General features: G+C 38.9%; 1 protein-coding gene across 6 annotated transcripts in view; it reads left to right on the top strand.

Moving 5' to 3' along the window:
* Positions 1-21,512, top strand: part of LOC148222690 (uncharacterized) — a 178,792-nt gene that overhangs the window by 33,857 nt on the left and 123,423 nt on the right. Inside the window, exon 2 of one of the 6 annotated variants that reach the window (XM_088170485.1) lies at positions 19,139-19,257. The exons of the other annotated variants lie outside the window; for them this stretch is intronic. The gene's annotated coding sequence lies outside the window, so the exon portion shown is untranslated. The remainder of the gene's footprint in view (positions 1-19,138; positions 19,258-21,512) is intronic. 6 annotated transcript variants of the gene reach the window in all.

Genomic DNA, 21,512 nt, shown 5'->3' with positions numbered 1-21,512 from the left:
ATATAATTAACTATAATTATTAATTTGCTGATATTTATATATTTATATAATATAAAGAGAAAGAAAGAAAAACATGCCGCTTTAAGGAAAGTTCAATTTGTTCTCATCTTCAGCACTGTGTAGGTTCTATTTATGTAATTACTAGATCTTACAGTATTGCTGAGCTTTTCAGCTTTTCACTGAGAATGAGTCTCTTGACACATTCAATAAGTTCAATTGCTCAAATGAGGGAAAGTAAAGAAGTAACACGGTGACCTTGACTCAACCGAAAATCTTGAAGTTTTTCAATTTCAGCAGAAGTTGGATACCCCTCATTAGATCTAACTTTTGTTATGGATTTTTGGTGTGAGCCCAACTCCTTATTGAATTATGTACAAAAATATATTGAACTAGTATAATGGAAATCTTGTGACAACAGCAGTTCTCAAGCTTTTTCAGGGAAGCAACTTTACACACAAAACTAAACCATGAACCCCAAATTTAAATGCAGACCTCCCTGTGTGTGTTGGAAAATCTCAGTTTAAGCCTAATTCAAATTTAAACAAAATCTTCTTTACTCATCCTGTCTTCAGTGGAATCCTCTGCTGATTCTCCCTTCAGCTCCAACAGAGGATGAATCAAGACATCCTCACCCTGCGGGCACTCAGCAACCCCACCCAGTGACATCAGCAGCAAGAGAAGAGACTGAGATCCGAGGATTTGAAATAATGTTATTTGTGGCTTTCTTGTTCTTCCTCTTCCACTAATGACAATACAGAGAAACGTCTATTCTTAGTAAATGAAAAGCAAACGCTAACATGTCAATTAGATGTTCCTGTAAAGTGTTCAGAGAATGTTAAAATACATATTGCACACTTCAAGAGCACATTACCTTGTTCAGTGCCACACATGAAAAGGTCAGCACTGGTCTTCTTCTTTTTTATTTTTAATTTTTTTTTTTTAATTTTTAAAATATTTTCTACATTTGAATTATAGGCAAAAAATAAGCTTTTAACATTTGTGTTGCTATTTTAATCTTCACCGCTGTTTATGAGGGATCTCAAAATACTTGTAACCCTCAGAAAATATTCCAGTGTGGGCCAGTACTATGATCCACTCCTGTTACAAATGAGGCACAAAGATGGCACAGCTGAAATTTTCCAAAGTGACTGCTGGCTGGGGCAGAGAAAGGACACCTCACTCTCTGAGCATCAGACGTGCTCTCACGTTCCAGTGAGAGGTACAAATATTCTGCATCTCTCAAAAAATAAACACGCTATTCAGATGGCTCAGGTTTTGTACAGAAAGTAAGCAAAATCTGCGTACAAGTGAAATTCTGAATGCACTGAAGAACAACTGATGTGATAAAGCCAGGGGGATAGCTTTGTTTTCCACACTCAGGATTTCACCCACAGATGAGTGCCCAGTTAGGTAATCAGGCTGCTGGAATGATTCTGTGCAACTTCTTCCCCTGAAATAACTTTGGCAAAGTCAGACTCATATATATGCTGTGCTCTCTGCCTCTGACTCACTCAGGAACATTCTTCAAAAGGCATTTTTGTGTCTTTATAATTGAATTGATTCTTAAGTTGTGCCACGGGTGTACACCTTATCAAAGAAGACCTGGCACTCCATTTGTACATAATGCCCTCTCGGAGGAGGTTTAACATGCAATGTTTGTTGTTTCTAGCAGGTCTCTCTGCAGAGAGAGAGGTCGCTACTCAGGGAGGCACTTTCCTCCTTGGAAACAAGAAAAGAAATCACCAGGAAGGAGGGGAAAATGCATCTGGGTAACAGGAGGGGATCTTGTCAATCTTCAAGCCACTAGAAAATGATCATGAAAATCTTTTGTTAGAGAAGCCTATAATGGTACTATTGCTTGTCTGTTGTGGCCACTAACAGCAAATAGCTTGTGAGGGCAGGGGAGATGTAGGATTAGACAAATTGTGAAGAGGGGCTCTGGATGCCTGAAAAGTACATTCCTGCCCATCAGGGTCAGAGGGGTCAAAATAGTGTCATCGTTAATCCTCAATGGAAGTTCTCCTATAAGCACGTTGACCTTTAAGAACATCTATGGCATAAATGGAATAACGCTAATGATGAACTATTGGATTTCTTCCACAAGTGGAAACAGGAAAGCAATTATAACAGAAATGCAAAATGTAATTGTAAGAAACTTAAATCGAGCTGGAGACCATGGTGCATAGTACTTTTTCTGCTGCTGGAAACTGCATTTATCATGAAAAAAAAATTTAGACAGCTTATTTGGTATCGTAATTTTTGATGCATTTTAAGAATAAGCCCAGTTGTTAAATACTTTTCAGAGGATTTATCCTTATCCACATGTATATTTCTGGGGATACCATTGGGCTGAAGCTGTATGCATCCATTGCAGGATGGCAAAAAGGGTGGATGGAATCTTTCCTACTGGAAGAGGCTCTGAGTACCAGCTTTTCCTTTCTAACTATTTCACTTGTCCTTCTCAACTGTGCTTTTGAGACAGGGTCCTTGCACAATCTGTCTTCTGTCTTCAGTACTTGGTGGGACAATTGCTTAAGTAACTTAATCAGAGTTTGCTTGTTAATAAGGAAATTGCTCTTTCATAATACACTTGAAGTGCATGAAAAGAGCTTCAAGTAGACAATGATAGACATGGATGTTACACTGAATGGCAGCTGCTAAATATATGTGTGCTGATAAATGTCTGTGAAGCAACTTCATATGGCAAGACAAGTTAAACGTTTATTTCAAGTTTTAATTAAAAGTTACCTCTCTAAAATTTTCAAAAGCATCAAAGTTACCAACTATTTTGAATTATTCTCCCTCTTTGTGCAGTCAGGGGCCTGTTTTCTCTGCCATCTTGAAGAATGCACACTATTAGTTTTCAAACTCATGGCACATAACAAATGATCACAAATGAGAAAGCTGCCCTTGACAGTAGCTGTCTACTGTGCAAAGTAATATTGTTTCCAAACACCTTGAATAAAAGCATATTAACAGCAGGAGTCAACAGAGATAGTTTTTTGATTTTTATTTTTGAAGGAATACTTTAAAAGTGCCCCTGATACTTTTTTAGAATCTTTTTCAATTCTATTTTTCTTGAACAATACTTACATCATCTTGATCTTTGCGGTCAAATCATTCTCCCAGTTGCATGCTGTGCAGCTCTGAAAATTTGGAATGAGTTTAAAAGTTTGAAGGATTTACTTTAACTTCCAAGCTTAAACATAGATTCAGGCATTCCCTGGGTCCTCCAAAGCATAAGTCTTTTTGTAGGTTTCTGTAAATTTTTGGAGATACATTATGGTCTCTACAAAAATGGGGGTATAACTTAGAAGTTCTGTGGCCCTGCTGTAAAATGGAGACAGTGACACCTCTTTTGCTCCTCTTGTGTGCTTAAAGTGAAGATCTTTCAGGCCAAGATCTTTCTTTTATCTGGGAATGGACAAGAGGGCTCCAGTATAGATTGGGAACTTTGAAACAATATAAGGAGGATTCAAATCTATTCATTTTTAATCCATTCACAAACAACTAAGTAAACAATGCAAAATCCAGCCCAAAGGGAGTATTATGTGAACTTGGGCATTGACAGGGAGATTGCTAGATGCTAAATCAATGAGTTAGTTACCAGTTGCTTTTTCTGGGACACCTAAAATAAAGTTAAACAAAAAACTTGATTTCATTGTTTTAGGGTAAAATCCAAGTATTCTGAAAAACACCTTGGACTTGGTTTTCATTAGCTTATTTTTTTAGGGCGGAATACTTAATATCCACATCAACAAATCCTCAGCTTTGTCCTAAAAAGACAGCATGATATATTTTGGTCTGAAAGTTTGTTATGATTGATCTGTAGGCACTCTAAGGCTGTGATAGTGATGAGAGTTATAGGAAACAAAGGTTGTTGATATTTGATGTTCCTCAAGATCATATTTAGCTTTGGGGATAAACCTGAAGACAGCAAAATCTGACTTCTGTTCTGGAGGTGTCACTTCTAGTCAAAGCTACCAGAACACAGGAAACTTAAACCAATGGCTGCTCTTTTCTGCTAGGCCTGTGTATGCAAAGGATTTTCACCTCGATACAAGTACATGCACATCACTCAGACACTTTACTTAAATGTTAAGTGCTTCAATTTCTCGTCTCTCAACATGGACCTCATATTAAGAGTCTAACTTTTAGCTGATAAAACAGGGCACCCAGGATTAAATTTTTTTTCTTCCTGGAGAAGATGGCTTGTAGCAAGGTGCAGTCAGGGCACAAGGCAAGAGCTCCATTTACTATCTATGCTCCTCCACCAGAGCACTGCAAACCAGGTGCAACACTGCAAACCTGCCCTGATTCCAGCTCTAAAGGTGACCTAAACCTGACCCTACCGCTAAAGACTCATCCACCTCGCCTCACCTAAGTGCTCAGATGAAACAGTTTCCTTTCAGTTCTTTGGTGTTATTAATTGTTATTATTCCTTTAGATCTTGTGCAACAATAAAAGGGAGGCTTCAGTTCCTGGCTGCAGCAGCCCCTCCCACAAATCAAAAGAATATGACTTTCATTTTGAAAAGAATGAATAAATATATCCTGAATAAGAGGGGCACAGATTCCAAACACCCTGAAGTCTTGGAAGAAACAATTGTTCTTTCTTCCATTTGATTCATCCTCAAAGGTTCCCTATATGTGTCTCACGGAGCCTGGGTGGGTTTTAGAGCCAAGGCTTTGTCTCAGGTGAAGGTGTTGAGAGATGCCAGAGGAACAATGAGACAGAAGGTATAACCAAGGGATTGGGTTTTCAGATTTCAGGAAGAGCTGGTGATTTGGGAGATCTAACTGTGAATTATCTTTATCTGACCTGATTTTCAGTGCATTGGATCCTCTGTACTTTCTGAAAGCCGGACCCTGTGATGGGGTCTTGAGTCAGTTATCAGAAATCGCCAAATTGGAAACTCTCTGTCAGGGAGGAACCCTTGGGCTGAGCAGCCAAAGCCCTCGCCTGTCACACTGACATACAGCCTATTTTAACTTCCCTCAAGGAAGAGGGGGAACAACCCTTCTTGTTCTCCTAAGCCCTCCTAGTGAAGGCATGCTTGCATATGGATGCCTGCACATTTCAGCTCTCCCTGAGGTTTCACACCCCAGTCAGGGCAGGGAGCTCCCCACCAGTTGTGGAACCCAAAGAGCCCTTTTTGTCTCCTCTCCCCTTTGTCAGTGAATCCCCCAGGTACCTGAGGCACTCCAGGGTTTCAGACCTGCAGAAGCACAGCTCAGCACTTTTGCTGACAGCCTCCTAATGCAGTACTTTTTGCAAGGCAGAAGTTACTGAGGGTTATTTTGCCTTCGGTATTTTATTTTGGTTAAATTAAACAAGTGTAAATGAGAAATTGGGGGTGAGGATGGAGTGCTTTCAGGAGCTGAGGGGATTTGGATCATCTAGAAAGACCTAATGGCCAGTTCTATGCCCGACTTTGTCATGCTGCAAATTCACAACAAAATTTCACTACAGTCCTGGAAATGAAAGAGGATTTTATTAAGCTCTGTGATAGTTACATTTGGGCTCCCCATCAATTGGTCTATCTCCCTCCACATTTGTCTGAATAATTTAGTTAGTCTATTTGGCAAAGACCTTTTTTTTGCTTTGCATTGTAGATGTTTCAATCTTGGTTGGTAATTTAGACGTAACAAGAATTTTTTAGTAGCCAAATTCTTAGGTATCCAAAATACTGACCATGCAGTTGTATTTCTAATATAATTTTTTTTCCATGGGCTAGCCTTGGAGCATTAGCACCAAGCCAATTCCTCTTCCCTAGCTTTTTGACTTCTACTTTTGAAGTACAGAACGCCCAGACTGTGGGAAGGAAAGGGTAAATATTTTGTCCCTGAGCTACCACAGGTGTCTGCCCTCATTGAGGATTACAAGGGAGCCCAGGTATGCAGGGCTCAGCTGGAGCAAATTGCTCCATCAGGAGGGCCTGGAAAAGGAAGGAGTGACCAAGTGGTGGGTCAGGCACCCAGGGCTATGGAGATTGCTTACTGTGAGGAGCTTATTTATTTATGTAATCCCCTTTTCAGCCCAGCTATGGGAAATCTTTTTAATTTTCTACAGTGCTCTCCTTCTGTGCCCCCCCATCCACCTAACCTGAAAAGGGCTTTTTCAGCATCTTTCAGTGGCTTCTCTGATCCATCACACTTCTCAGACTCATCTCATCATTTCTGTTCTGTTTTACATGGTTTAATATGTCCTATTATTTCCATATTGGCAGTTTTTAAGCTAAAAAGCCTAGCACACTTGTAAAGACTATTAGACACCATTTATTTTTTCCTCTGTGGCCCTTTGCATGCAAAATGCAAGCTCATTCCATTTCAAGGAAAGACAGTTAAAAATTGACCTACATTTCTGCTGAACTATGTCCCAGGTAGCACAGTGCTCAACTTTATGGAAAGATAGGGCTTTGCAGGATGTCACAAATTAGTTTGAGAAGGAAAAGTATGAAGAATATGCAGTCAAAAATATAACAAGCACTTGCTCACCATTGTGTCTAGAATGCCTTGTTCCTTAGTTTAGGTGAGATTACAATTAGGGGTAGATAACACTTTAAGAACGTATTGTTCTTTTAGGTCTTTTCATTTTTATACAACATAATTACAACTATTATGCACTTTCATCTTGATTCATAGAAAAGGCAAATATATTACATCAGTGGGAACTTTATGTTCATAATATTAAGATATGTTTCTGCCTAGGAAATTAACTATTTTACAGTACTATCATAAATTACAATATTTGATGGTTTAAAGAATGGGTCTAACTGCCAGGAATCTCAGTGTAGATAATAACTCTGGATGTTTCCAGGTCTACAGTCACTGTTGTGTCTTGGAAATATATTCTAAGCAAGGTCATTTTTTCTTCCCATTAATAGAGGCATATATCTTCAAATTTATCTAGCTTTGTCTTAGTGTAATAATGAATAACTCCTGTGACATTTTGGGCCAAAACAATTCACTTTTTGCTTGAGGTGAAAGTGAAAATCTGCAGTAGCTCTCCCAAATCTGTTTTCTTGCTTGTCTCCATTAGATGCGCATTGCCTGTCTGTCCTTTAAATAAAGAAAATTTAGTTTATAAACACCGAGCACCCCTTCCTCTGATAGACAGAGGCACTGTGTTGTCTTTGTACTTCTGGGATAATTCAGTGAAAGATCCAGAACTAAAAGTTTGTGATTTTTTTTTTTTTCAGCTTGTAAAAGACAGAGGAGAACACCTGCTTGGAGGCATACAAATATATTTTTCCTTTTTCTTTGTGTTTGGCTTAGGGATGTATACAACCTTGTGCAAATTTCATGGGAATTTATGTAGTTTAAGAATTTAGTTCATTGTTGTTTGAGAATTTTTTTCTTCAGATTTCTTTATTCTATTTCCTTTAATAACCCATTCATAAAAGATGTGGCATTTTGTTCTGGCTCTGATTTGATTACAAAAAAATATTACTAACAGAATAGCAGCCAGCATGCACTGCATCCCTTTTTAAGTACTGTATTAAAGCTTCCTCTCGTTTCTGAGGATCTTTGCTCTCACCTTTCCAGCAGGATTTCATTTTCCATACAGCTATATTTAAATAGCAACAAAAGCCTGACCTCCTTGATGTTCAAGTTTGAAATTTGCCCTGAACCTAATAGGACTAGAATTTCCTGTTTCATCTTTGGGAGTCTCCAGGTAGTATGATGGGCCCAAGGAGCCTTCATTCCCTACTGGAACCTCTTGAGGGATTTTGGAATGAAAATAACTCGTAAGCAGCACAGCAATGGATTCCCATGAATTCCTATGCACAGGCTGGCAAAGCTTCAGCTTTGATACTGGGGAGTGGCAGGAATTTTTGTTTAGTAGTGTGAGGTATTACCTGCAGAATATTCAGCTCAGCAGATCAATGTCCTTTACTGCAGATGTGGCTCAGGATAGACACAGCAAGGCTGGACTTGACTCCCCTGTGTTTATTGCAACTCCTGTGTGCTGGAATCAGCCAATTTTACTGTGCTGGCACTCAGAGCTGTTGTTAGACCCCCCCCGATCCATCTTTTGCTGCTGCTCAGCAGCGCTGCTTGGCCCCACCTCCTGCACTGAGTCATCACTTCTGGAGGCTTTGCTTTTAGAGCAATTACAAGAGTCATTTCCTAAAGGGAAAGACTTATCAGTTGAGTCACACAGAGCTCTCCTAGATCCATCATTGCTTCTTAATATGAAAATAGTGGGTAAAAGGAAGAAAGCAGGAAAAATATTTAAGTGTGGGATGGAGATTTAAATGTATGGGAGGAGACTGTAGGAGATGTAAGTTGCAGCTAGGTTTATAGAAATGTAAGTCAGCACTCATTTATATTTCTGAAATGTTTGATAAAATAAGAAAATGCATGTACCAGAGTTCTATAAAAGACATCCATCTTTTTATAGGTGATGAAAAATGTTAATGTTCTGGTACAATTATTGAATTCCTGCTGCCTTCTATACAATCCTCACCATGTACAACTCTTCCTCCTCCTCACTGGGCCTGCTCTACATCACCCTCTGCTTGGCTTAAGAGGTGACTATAAGCATTAAACAGTGTAGAGATTGTAAAAGGTTTTTTACTCTAATTTAACTTTTGTTAACTTTTGTGAAAGATTTTTTTACTCTTAGTTAACTTTTCAGGCTTAGAGAGAAAAGATATAACAATACGTGGCTTGAAAATGAAAACTAAAGACATTCATAATAGGATCAATTATATTTTAAGGAGGATAATTAACCTGTGATACCTGGAGACGTTGTGGGTTCTCTGCCATGGCAACTTCTTAAATTGAGCCTTGGTGTCTCTAATGTTGTAGCATGAAAGACAGGAGTTACAGTGTGAGATTATTGCTTTTGGAGATAAAGATGATCAGGCTCTCATGGAAAGTTCTCTGTCCCACTTCTAGCTAAAATAATTTACCTTTCTGTTTCCAGTTATAAAATTATTTAGTTAGTTTATCTCCATTGGTCCCTGGGCTCAGTCCTCTATGCAGACCTTTGGCTCCATAAATAGAACAAATATGTGAGAGAAACAATGTGCAAAAGGGTTATGAAAATACTTCATCAGAAGGAAGAAGAATGTTACTATTTGAATTTCAAGCAGAAAGACCAGGGAGAGGTATCAAATCCTAGATCACAAGAACCTGGATTTGTCTAGATAAAGTATCTACATAGAGAGCACGTTGACTGTGGAGGAACACCTTTTGGAAAAATATCTTTTGATGTAATATATTCACAGTGTGTCAGGTTGGAATTGCCTTACCTCAGGCTCCATAAAATATATTTCAGAAAGTCAAGTACTACCAGTGGGAAGTGGTAATTTATGCCTAAAACATTTGTATTAAGGACTATATTTGTGTAGTATTTATTTGTTCTCAGGTCTTGACTGTGGTTGTCACTGTCCCCACTTCAGCAGTGTTTTGGTACAGATTCTAGCACAAGGCTGGCAGCTTAAAGCCCTGCGAGTTTGATGCACAAGGAAACTCTCCACCTCTTTTGCCTCCATTAACGTGCAGGTTCCACAGCACTGAAACAGTTAATCCTCAGCTTGTTTTCACCAAACCTGACAGCATGGCTGGAAACTTTTTATCTTGTTCTATTCTTCCTTGTCCTTATCCCCAGTCCTTTCCATCACTCTTCTTATATCCTGAAAAAGAAATCAATCAAAATGTAGATTGAAGTTCCAAGTAAAAGTCAGTGTTTCTTAAGGAAAGATAATGGCTGTTAGACAAAAGTACACCACTCGCATTCTGACAAAGAATTATGCTGCACCCTGCATGTTCACTTGTTTCTCCTCAGTGCTGTTTATAGTGAGTTATTTCCTTTCTATTTTCAATGTGTTCCAGTTGGAAATTCCTCTCTCTGAGCGTTTGCTATGATGAGAGTCATATAAATCTGGAAAAAGTAAAAGAAAAAAAGATGATGTGCCAGAGTGGGTAACTTAATCCCACCCAATGACAGAATAAGGTGCTTGTTTCTGTATCTGAGGATTTTATGAATGTATGCCTTTCCTTTCTTTCTTTCTTTCTTTCTTTCTTTCTTTCTTTCTTTCTTTCTTTCTTTCTTTCTTTCTTTCTTTCTTTCTTTCTTTCTTTCTTTCTTTCTCTCTCTCTCTCTCTCTCTCTGTCTCTCTTTCTCTCTCTCTTTCTCTCTTTCTTGGAGTTTCTGAAGTGGAAAAATCTAAGGTAAAACCCTAGTTTTCCTAAAGGTTATTGATCCCATGAAGAAATGTACAAATGTGTTAAAATGTATTTTAGTTGTAAATGATATTTTAAAATGTTGCTGAATTAGAACTGAAGTTCTCCAAGCACAGTGTTGATTCAAAGGCCAGTCCACGGTACTGTGGTCTTAGGCTGAGGGGCAGGGACAACGCTCTCTGGGAAAGGGAAGAGACACCAGTTTTATTTCTAGGCTGTCAAGAAGAATTCTCATTTTGAGGGCTGCTTTTGGGCACGTATCCATCAGGGTCTGGAGGAGGATGGCTGATGCACTCCTTCCATACACACTTTGACACCTGTCAAAAAGTAATGGTTTCCTGTTACTGCTGACACAGCCCAGATTCAAACCACTGACCCAGAGGTGAAAGGCTCTGTATCCCATCAGCAATCTTCCTCTGTACATTTCTCCTATTGTTATTTTTTAGTATCCTTGAAAACTTACACTGCAGAACCTCACTGGCACCAGTCAATCATAAAATAAGACAAGAAGTTTAAGTGCATTTATTTTGAGGGCTAGGCAAATTCTTTCAGCCTGATATTTCGTCTCCTTCTCAGATATGCTGCTCTTTTTTTTTTTGTTACTTGTTTACAGAAATGAATGATATATCATAGCCTTCAAGTTTTATTTTCTTCTCAAAGTTTTTTAGACATACTAAAGGACACAATCCAAGAAACTAGAATGTAATTACAGATTTTGCATCTTCTGTATGACCTGTCAGAAGTCTGCTATCTCTTATAAAGCCATTCCAGCATATACTTACTGTCAGTTTGATAGAAGAAACACTTTCATAGGTTTCTTTGATTGACACATTTAAAATGACATCAGTTCCTAGTTTTAAAACCTATTGTTATTAAGTCTCTGTTGCTATTTATGTTAGAAATATGTGCATGTATGTCAAAACAATACATCAACTTTGCTGATTGGCTGCACCTTGAATGTGTTGCCAAGGTAACAGAACAATTGCTTTTAATCTTTTCTAAATTGTCTTATTTGTTTGTTTCACATTCCGAGTTTCATATTTAATTTTCCAAAAGCATAATTTGATGATTATTTTTAATATTTTTAGACCACTTGTGCATTCTGCACATATTATGAGATGTGCATGGGCATACACCTTCTATCAAGAGTAAAAAGAGTAAATAATTAAATGGCTTATTTGAGATAAATATCTATTACTATGTTAGTGGGTAAAGAGCAAAAGAGCTCTTCAGTGTGATATATCTGGTATTTATTGGTTACTTCTGAAGCAGTACATAATGATTTCATCTCCTCCACAATTTGATTATCTTAGATGGCAAGATCTTAATGTAGCACCTATGTATTTTCTAGGAATGCTGCTGTTGGCACTATGCAAATATGAGTAAATACCTTTTGGGGTGTTTTCCTACTTTTACTTGGAAAAATAACTCGTCACCCAACTGGAAGAATGCTCAATATTTGTATGAGAGTTTCTGCACCCTCAGTATAAACTGGCTGATATTTTTGCACTTCCTGCTCACATCTGCAGGGGAAGTTTGATTCTTCAGTATGTAACTCAGATAAAAAAGTTATCCAAGTTTCTAATTTCTTCTCCTGTTTGGTTATGTAGCAAACCCCAATCAACTTCTCATACCTAGTGGGGTCAGGCTAAATCTGTGAGAAACTCAATAAAGCTGCCTCTGTTCAAATTTGGCATCCCAGGCCAAATGGTGATGAATACATTAAACCCTTGAGTTTTACCTGGAGTTAGGAGAGTTAGACACAGTCTTGCATCTATGACACCTCAGTAAGGACCACATTGGTCAGTGTATTTCAGTTGTGTATAAACGTACAGAGATGTAAGCACACATTTTGGATAAGGTCATGTCTGTATTTTTATACAGTTACAGCGGAATTTTGGGACAAACCATATCCGAGAGATAACGGTGGATTTTCATCATCTTCCAAAATATAACCTGGAAAGGCACAACCCTGACAATCAGGCTTAAGTGGATCTGGACAAAAAGTGACTTCCCCATACACACTTTTCCAAAGTAATTATCATGCCATGAAAGTGTTAAGCAGCACACAGATCAACTTTGCATCAAGCTTTTCAGGTAATTTTTTTCCCAGAAAATGGTGAATTCATATTGAATCTTTCCTCTAGAAACTTGTCCAGTAAGTTATTAAATAAAAAGTAACATATATGAAGATTAGTATTCCAAGCTTTGCTGATGTTTTGTCAAGGAAATTACAGTGTCCGTTTCAGAGTAGGAGCAGTTATGTATCCAGGCATTATTTCAGAAAAATGGGAGATTAGGTCTGTTAGTTGATTACATTAAAGAGGTTTTAAGAGCAGTGTGTGTCTTAAGGTTAAGGATGTCTCATCATGTTTATTAGGACATATTGCAGCAAAGTTCACACATTCTTTTATACAGATGGAAAAGGAAGATCAGAGGACTCATATCTGTAGGCGTTTTTTAATTGATGGCAAAAGAAGATCAGAGAGATCTTACACCTGTGCAAGGTTCCACTGTCTTTTGCATGTTATACTGAAATGCTCTGTAATTGTAACCTCAAAAACTTGATAAATACTACAGGAGTCTACAGGAGCATGTGTTAGAAGAAATTTTATTACTAGAGTAAAGAAAACATATTGTCAATATGAATACAATGGAGAGATTTATGCTGGGAAAGATCAACAAGTGCAAATACAGACTTGCCAGGTTCTACCTGAGGAAGAACAAACATATTATTTCAACAAATAAGGAGAAATGCACTTGGAACTCTCTTGGCTAATTCTTCAGGAATCAGTTTTCACAAGGATCATGGTTTGTGTTCCCAATCAACTCTTTGATGTTATCTCACCATTGTATCAACTATTTTCCTGTCATATCATTTTGAAATGGCTTCCAAGGGCTTGTATAAATGTAAATAGTTTGGTGTTTTCTGGGTTCACGTTACACCTAAAATACATAAAACATTAGTCTTGCTTTTAATGAATAAGCTGCACTGTAGTAGTACTTTCAAAGAATTAGATTTTAAAAGTATCATACGAAAAATAATGAAATTCTGTAATAATTGGTTTTATAAATAGTGTCACCTACCTGAACAGAGAAAATATTTGAAGTTATGGCTGTGGGATGGAGCATTATTTCATGATAATAAGGTTCTGTGTCCACTGAACAGAGTAGTGAAACTTCACTATAAAGTCTGTATCTGGTGACGGTGGTAATAAGAATATACTGAGTAGAATATAGGTTGAATGGAAGGAGCACAACATTCTCAGGGGATTTTTTGGCAGAGCAAGAAGTCCTGAGCCATGTCCTGTTAAGGAAAGAGCAAAAGAGGTGTCAGGGTAAAGAATATGACAAGATCTTCTAGAGTAATCTGAAGGGTATTTCACAGCCTGAAAGAAAGTCTTAGATACTTTGACACTCCCAGTATTTGATGCCAATGGGCAGGTGCTCTACCCACCTAAGACTGTGAAGTATTTGTGTGCTGTTAATCCTGGCCATAAAACACAAAGTGGCTCAGGTAGACTATAACTCTATTCCCACATCAGTGAATGTAGCAAGCATGGAAAATGATACAAACCTAGCCCTTTCATGTTATAATATTAATCTCAACTGGCACAACATGAGTCCACTTTTACAACAAAGATTGGACAGTGAAAGGGAAGGGAACACATGTCAACTATTCTCACAACAAATCTAAATAATCTAATCTGGTGTGTGGTCCTTCTCAGAAGTTTGTCCAAGTCTGGTTACAAAATTACAGGACTGTTTTCTGGGGTTTTCTTATTGTAACAAGAAAAGACTCAGTATGCTTTCTAGCTAAGAAAAGGCTCCAGTTTCAACTGTAATATTAAGGACTTTAGTCAGAAGCACACACAACATTTTCAGATATCAGAAACTCTTCAACTGAAAAAAGTCACAGCTACACTTGAGTGGTGCGATTTTTTTTCTCATCCTTGAAATGTACTAAGCACCAATCTTTAGCATACTGTAGGTTGGAAGAAGCACTTCTGAACACTCTTTTTGAGTACATGTTCTGTACTTTAAAAAGCAGCGGTTTCCACCCCCTTGCTGTCTGGCTCTTTTCACTGAATACAATATTCATGAGAGACCAGAGAACAACACCCTCTCCACACAGCAGCTGCTCCACAGGTCCCCCATCCACCCTCCCTGGGGTTGTGCCTCAAACCTGTTCCAGGGACACCCCTCTGGGGAGTGCAGGAGCCTCAGAGGCATCACATCCTTCTGATTCCCCGAGTCTCTTCTGGTGCTATCCATTTAAAACACCTGTGAATCTGAGTTTAGAGCTAGTCTCCCATGGACTCTCCCTGGGCTATGAGACCTTTGAGATATGTCACAGAGGCCACACTATGTCAGCCATACAGTGCTGCCTCTAGCATGGGTGCATTGCACTTAGACTGCTCTCCAGAACTGCTTTTAGCTCTTCTAAAATTGCAGAGTCACTCGCTCTTGTGCTTTTCTGGCATCACATCTTGCTGAGGAGGTGCTTTGTGACTTGCTGACTCAGCACACTTTCACAGGCTGTGTCACCCCTGCCTCGCTGTGGTGGCACCGTGGCTCCCTGAGTCCATGCTCCACACCTGCAGCTTGCCCAGGTGCCATTTGCAGCATCCTGACTCCTCAGCCTGCCGAGTGGGGTCTATGTGACACATCCACCACACTGCCCCTGCAGCATGGGGCTGCTCCCAGTTCCAGTGGGACAGCACTGTCCCTCCTCAGCAGGATTCTAATGCTTTTTTTGGGAAGTCTGGGAGGTATTTTAAAACTGTTTCCAAAGTACAGAGTCAGAAAGTGCAAAGCCAAGGGCCTGTCTGCTACTAAGTGCAATAGATGTGGTTTTTTAACACGGTGTTTTTTGTTACTTACCCTGCCTCTGGGCTGTCACTCTCCTGCTGGGTTTCATTTCTACTGCTCCTTGTATGGTTTATTTCTGAGAGTTTTCTGCCTAGCTGCTAAAATCCATTATTGCACTGCAAACTGACCTAGCAAAGTCTCTTCTGACTATGATACCACAGCAATGATGGGATGGAAACAGGCTGCGTTCTTCCCACTGATGATGGGACTCTTCTTGCCATGTTTTCTTATGCCACAGAGCAGCTATTCCCTCACTGCTATCACATGCTATTGCTGAAGAAGTCAGGCTGTTACCCACCTACAGATAATATGTCCATCTTTTGTTTGAGGTGCAATGCCCTAGCAGGCAGCAGAAAGCTGCAGGAGCTGCTTGAAATCTGGTACAAAAACACAAGCTCCTGTAAGGGACATCCTGTGGCCTTTTCAGGGGTATATAAGCCTTTGACATTTATATGGATGAACTCAGTGTCACTGTGGAGCAAAATGTCTTGCCTTTCATATAGTACAGATGTCACTGTTCTCTACCCACTCCTCAAGACAGCGATCCTACAAAAATCAGCTGCTCTGAGCAATCCAGCCTGGCCATGCTAAACCAAAATTCACTGTCTTTATTCTAGCCACACAAAGGTTAAAGATTCCCTCATGCTAGCATGCTGAAAAGGAAGGTGAAGTAGCAAAGCACCAGGATGGCTTTTGTGGTTTATAATATATCAATTTGTACAGTAAATAGGGTCTGTGTTTAATGCTCCCCTGCAGCGATGACTATTAATAATAAAAGGCCCTGAAAGGAACTGAACTTTCATGATAAAGTATTTCTGACAGCTCCCTCCTCAGCACAACAACTGTTGTCCCCAGAGACTCATTCAACATTCATTTGAATCATGGAGAAAGAAGACCAGCTTGGAAGATGTTTTTTCTGGAGTGCAGAGGGGGACTTTGATCCTAGCTCAGATAACAGCTGCTCTACCTGAGCAGGTTTTCGGGGAGATGTATCCTTCAGCCCAGGTAAGCCTCCAGGGAGGTGTCTGGTTGACCTCAAAGCCCAGGGAAGGCACCTGATACCTGAGGGAGGGTCTTTGAATGGGCAGGAGGAGCTGGCAGCACATTCTATCATTGTGTCAGGCTCACGTTTCTGGCGAGAGCCAGCGCGCACAGGAAGGGAGCTCCTGAAGGGATTCAAGTCGCACCTTGAATTTTTTTTCCCATTGTAAAATAAAAAGAAGGCAAAAAGCCAAAATACTTTGATTAGATTTTGTCTGTACTATTGTGTTTTCTCACTGCCCTTGGAGAGTACAAAGCACTTCATTTGAAATCCATGACCCTGATTTCCCAAGCTGGAGCAAAAAGCAAATACCTGATACTCAATAAACTTAGAGGAAAATGAAACAGTTCATATAGTGCCTATAAGAACTAGAGTGATGGGCATTATGGACATCCCTACAGTAAATAGACAATGCTAGTTGCTGAAAAATGTGTCAAATTCTTTGGTACTTAGGCAGACAGAAATCCAACTGAAAATAGTTTTAGCTTTTAGGTAGGATATGATAAAGATTACTGTATGGTCTTTATATTCTCTCAACAGCATCTGTGCTAGTTCTGGTAAATTAATGTGAAAAATATTTGGGATTTCTTGACTGTAGAAGTGACAATGCACTGATTTTCCTAAACTGATTTCATTTTAATAATTCTTTTCCTTTTCCCATTCCTGTCTTTGGGACTCTGAGGTAAACTCAGAGTAACTCAGATAGAAATTGCACTAATTAACTTTAAAATATTTTACTGCAAGGCCATTTGGAAACAATCTCAAAAACTGTTCCTTCATTTATAAATATTCGGTTCATTCATTTTCTCACCAAGGACAATTTATAATTCCCTCTTAACCTGAAGTGGGAAAGGCTTTAAGATACCCCTTGATTTGGAATCTCAAATTATGCCCTTGTTACCATGACTTTTTAAAATAAAGCTTCTTTCAGAAATAAAGATACTTGCTGAACTAAGTATCTTGTAAGACAGGAGATCACCTCCTGGTATTGATTGTCTTCCAAACAATCAATAAAGATTTTCAAAAGTAATGAGAAAACTGCTGATCATAGGCTTTTTCAGCATAATTAAAAGACTAAAAACAGTGGAAATATTTTGGGAAAACAAATGTTTAAAAGCAAGCTGAAACTTTCCCTCGGTCATCGTCAATACAGACAGGGATAGTCAAAGTTGCACCCAAAATTACCAGCGAGCTTTCAGCCTGAGAGCAGCTGGTTTGTGGCATCCAAGGCAAGAACCTTGTAGAGCCCCTTTCTGCTGCAGTGTGGCAGCTGTCCGTGCTATTAGGAACAGAGGCAGGGAGGAATTATTTTAACTGCAGAGTTCATGAGACAAAGATAGTGAAGTATGGACCATGGGTGGGAGTGCTGCACAGGGGTGGGTTTTGGTGTTTCTGAACAAAAACCTGCTTGTGAAGAGAACAGACGTGCACAAAGTCCAGCCCTGCAGCCAATTTTCAGTGTCTTTTCCTGCATAAAGACTAGGGACAAGCCTGCTGCAGTGCACACACACGGAGGCATCCTCTGGCTTCCCGCGGGACTGAGATGTGGCAGAGAGGCATCAAGGTAAAAGAAGCCTGCTTTGGAAAGTTTTAGCTGCTGAAAGAGGCTTTGAAGATGTTTGAGGAGGAAGGATTTCTGTGGTTCTTTTGTACATAGTTTATACAGCCAACCTTTCAAGCTGCTAACAGAGTCCAGAGCCTAGAAACATTCACCGTTGCTTCGAAGTTAAGGGTTTTGTCCTGCTAAGTCGTTACATTATCTGAATATAAACCAAAGAGTTTTCAGCTCTGAATAATTTAGGTGAAAGAGTTAGCCCTAGGCCAGGTGCTCTACTTAGGGAGATGGTGAAATAAATTATTCAGAAAGGGAGACAGGTAAAACAGATGGAAAAGGCCGCCAAAACAAGACACCCAGAGGGCAGCTGTTTTGCAGGTCCCCTGTGAAGCACCTCACTTACTAGGAGGGCCATGGTAATGAGTCAAGCAGTGGTGTTGAAACTGAACTTTGTCTTGTTAATTCATGTGGTGGTCCCAGGGAATACAGGTACTGACACCTACAAGCAATCACCACTGTGTCCAACCCATGCTTTAACATCAGAGAGTACATTTGCAAAGCACTTAGGACAGAGGCTCCTAAATTATTTGATTTTGAAAATTATCCTCAGTGGGGATGGGAAAAATACACTTCTCTAAATATTTACTCAATTCAAGCAATTTTTCAAACACACTGAATCATAGAATGGCCTGGACTGGAAAAGATCTTAAAGCTCATTGATTTTTGTCCCCCTCTCATGGGTAGAAGCACCTTCCTCTAGATCAGGTTGCTCAGAGCCCTGTCCCTGGCCTTGAACCCTTCCATGGACGGGGCATCCACAACTTCTCTGGGAAACTTGTTCCTCTTGCATTTTGTCTTCCTACTCATACCTAGATTTCAAATTTTGATTTAACATGTGCAATTTGGAGTACATTTTTCAAGGCAATTTGGGATTCCTACTACTTCTGTTTCTGGTCATATGTGTCAATTTTCATAGAACACATCATTTCAACAATTATAAATAAAGCCCTTTGATATTAAAAGTACTCAAATAGTCCAGGAACTTATGCCAAAGGAATGAAAAGTTCTAAATTATCTTGCCATTTTTACTGACAAGTGAATATTTTACTGGCTTTTACTGTCAGTCAATGTTTGATTGTTTTGCTAATGACAATCACTAACTTTACTGATGGTTAGCAATGTAAGACAAGTGTCATGAATGTATATAAAAGCAGACACCATTTTTTTTTTAGGGAGCCTAAATAAACAGATCGCTGCAATGCTGATTTTCATTCCCATAATACAGTAACTACTCACACAAATAATTGTCCTGGTTATGAGGGAATGCAAATGGAAAATTAGATGTACAATTGTCCAGTGAGATGTTTTTGTGAACAGGATCTCTGTGCTTTGTCCAAGTCTGCCTCACTAGGAATGAGCTTTCACCAAGAAGAGAATCCCAATCCCAATTTCTCTCCTCCTTCCCTGCCCCAGGAGCAAGTGGTGAAGGGTACAAGAGAGGACAAAAGGCAACTGTGAAGAGGAGGAAAGCAAAAGCAGGCATCTGAGCAAGGAAAAGAGGGGAACAGATGAAAGACTGACAGGAAAGCACGGTGAGGAAAGAATACTGGTGTGGCAAACACTGCGAAATCCTCCTTCAATAATTTCATCAGCCTAGATTCTGACACCCTCCTGAAAAAATGTCATCAAAGTAGCCTTGTCTCCACTGTCTTCCTGGAGAATCTGATTCACAGCTGGACTTTGAAAATTTCAACTCATTCCTATTTTCTGTATCTTTTCTTTGTTGAGTTACCCTGTGACTGAGCCCTGTGGGGCAGAAACGCGACCTTGGCATCGTCTGTTTATGATGTTCAGCATAATAAATCCTCGGTTTTACTGGGGCTGGGTGTGAGTGTAGCACAGATAACACGGTTACAGACATAACCCCTGCAGAAAGCACACTTGTACACAGATCTGGGTAGCAACACATCCTCTATGATCTTTAGGTTGCTTTTCCATACAGAAAGGTTTTAATGAAGAAAACACATTCATGTTGCTGTTGTTGCAATATAGGCTATCACGGTAATAATTTCTCAGTTAAGGAACTATTTAAATCTACTAGAGATCCCTGAAATGCAAGCAACTTTTTTCAGGTATAGTTTGTTTGTTGAAGTAATGCATTTATGACGTCGTGATAAATTGTGTGAAAATTAATAAGAAAATATTATGTCGTCACTAAAATTCCAGGCAGAACTGTTTCAAAACTGGAATCTCTTGTTTAATCTCAAATGTCAGTAAACGTAGCACTTAACCTTATAAAAAAAAGTTAATATTTTTCCTTTTTAACTTTGCTCCAGTGTAGTTCTTCTCAAATGACACTTTATGTAATTGTTTTCCAAAATGAGTGTAAGATGACCTTCTTCGGCATTGTCAGGAAGTTTCTTTTGCTGTTTTATATGAGTTATAAGAAATTGTTAAAGAGTCTTGCTGTCTGCTGGCTCCTCTGAGCTGACATTCTGCTTGTTCTTATCTGAGATATTATGTAAGACCAAGAATTTCAGTTATTTTCTATTTAGACAAGTGAGCTAAGGATGGCACTTGGTCAATAAATCTTTTCACTTCCTTTGTACTTCCTTTGATCTCCAAGGAGGATTTTGCCATCCTCTTCAAAGAAAACAATATCCGCTGATGTCCATCTCTTCTGATTCCCTCTTGATATCTTTCCTTCTTTGTGGCCATCATTGTGGCTTCCTGACTTCTTTCATTTGGTAGCTAACTGAGATATACTTGAAGTATTTACTCTTCTTTCATGTCTCTGTTTTCTTGGTCCTCTTCTCATCTTACCAACATTTTAATTAGCCTTATTTTCTGTCTCTTCCTTCTAAAAAGGCAGACATTTTTCTTTTCTGTTTGTTTTTTGCCATTGTTTACACTGATCTCTTAATTTGAGACTCTTTTCCTAAGTGATTTTTTTTACTAATTTAATGATTTTCTCTAATTTGCATGTCTGCCTATTTGTAATCTGCATATCTGTATATTCCCTATGGCACTTTTTCTTCTGGATGAATGTTTGTTGCACAGCAAGGATATCCTGTAAATACTACTTAGAAACTCTTTTCAAATCGTGTAATCATCTTGCAGTTCTATTTTGAATTCCTACAGGAAAAAAACATATATCTAACTGCATTAACAATATGAGGTGAATTACCCAATAGCTCAAGCAGGGATTGTGATTTCACCTCTTTAGGTTTTTCTCTTTTCTTCCCAGGTCTTATAATCAGTAAATGAGAAAGATCACAACTGTCATCTGCCCAGCCCTGGGGCAGTGTGAGACGAAACAAGAAAGATATTCTTTTAGCAATTGCTTCCCATGTCAATGCACAGAAAGGAGTTTTCATTGAGTTTGTTGGAAAAAAGCCTCTTCTGCTGAGAGGCAACCAATGCAGGTAACAAATCCGGATTGGCATAGACTATGGAAGCAATAGGATGTACCAGGAAACAATCACCTGCTTATAAATGAAGTGGAAAAGCTCTAAAATGATTTTCTACTACTTTGAATTTATATCTAAAATATGACAATATTTGTTAAAATAAATATATTTTTTAAATTATGTTAAGACAATTGAAACCAATTTGGATGAGATATGTGAACAATTCAATGACTTTGCAGGCAGAGGATTTAATAAGTGATACTGCACACACACCTGAGAAAATAATTTGGTTCTTACTTGGTTCACATCATTACACATAAACAGTGCCTTGATGAAACAGAATTTTTTTAAACTAAAAATATTCTAAAGGTTCTATTTAAATTAAAATTATTTAAAAGTTCTATTAAAATTAATAAAATTCAGAAAATGGCAGTATT

This window comes from Sturnus vulgaris, chromosome 10 (genome assembly GCF_052056855.1).
Source record: "Sturnus vulgaris isolate bStuVul1 chromosome 10, bStuVul1.hap1, whole genome shotgun sequence".
NCBI classification, from domain to species: domain Eukaryota; kingdom Metazoa; phylum Chordata; class Aves; order Passeriformes; family Sturnidae; genus Sturnus; species Sturnus vulgaris.
The sequence above is the reverse complement of the archived record's forward strand: the minus strand, read 5'-3'. Positions and strand labels throughout refer to the sequence as shown.